This window comes from Petaurus breviceps, unplaced genomic scaffold (genome assembly GCF_028583685.1).
Source record: "Petaurus breviceps papuanus isolate PSGF00001 unplaced genomic scaffold, PetGlider_PUasm1.0 186, whole genome shotgun sequence".
NCBI lineage: Eukaryota > Metazoa > Chordata > Mammalia > Diprotodontia > Petauridae > Petaurus > Petaurus breviceps.
Genome location: NW_027185798.1, coordinates 8,479,997 through 8,480,774, shown reverse-complemented (window position 1 = coordinate 8,480,774; position 778 = coordinate 8,479,997).

The following is a 778-nucleotide window of genomic DNA, read 5'->3' as shown; positions in this document are numbered from 1 at the left end:
TCGTATGTAAAGATCCTTATGGATCACACGCTGACTGTCATTGGTTAATAATTCATATTGAATGATGATTAATTAATAATATTGACAAAGTAGTTGGTTACTAATGTTCCCTCTGTTTTATCACATTTTTTATTTATTCAGGTAACTATTTCCCATTCTGCTTTAATCAGGTTCCTGGGACACTTAGGAGGACCACAGGAAGCACGCTGGCCCCCTCTGCTCTATGTTCCTTCTGAGTCACCTTTGTGTTAGGACAAAGGACAGAAGTTCACCGTTCACCGGCCAGATCACAGCCTTGACCTCAGAGTTCCAAAGGCACCATCTGGCTTGTGCTGCCTAGGAACACCTGGAGACTGAGGCTATTGGGGGACTTAGGGGTTTTGAAAGTGTGGTTGAGTCTAAAGATGGGAATGGAGAAGAAGGAAACAGGAATCACAAGGACCTTCAAAGGTATGGCTGGTACTGACTGACCCCCATCTGGGGACATGTGTTTACTCTCCCACAGGAGACATTTGCTGACAATTGAGTCCAGGACAAAGCTCCCTCCCTGATCCCTAACCCCTTTGTCCAGCCCTGGGCCATCATACCCCTCTGCTGGGCTTCTGTGTGGACTGCAAATGCTGAGCTTCTAAGGCTGAGGACCAACACTGCACAATATGATCAGAAACGGCAAAAGGACCAGACCCGCAAATGGGATGAAAACAGTGCTAGGAATGGGGCTCAGTGTTAGAGCGGGAGGCTTAGGGTGAGGATCGGGGGTTCAGTGACTAGGGTGGGG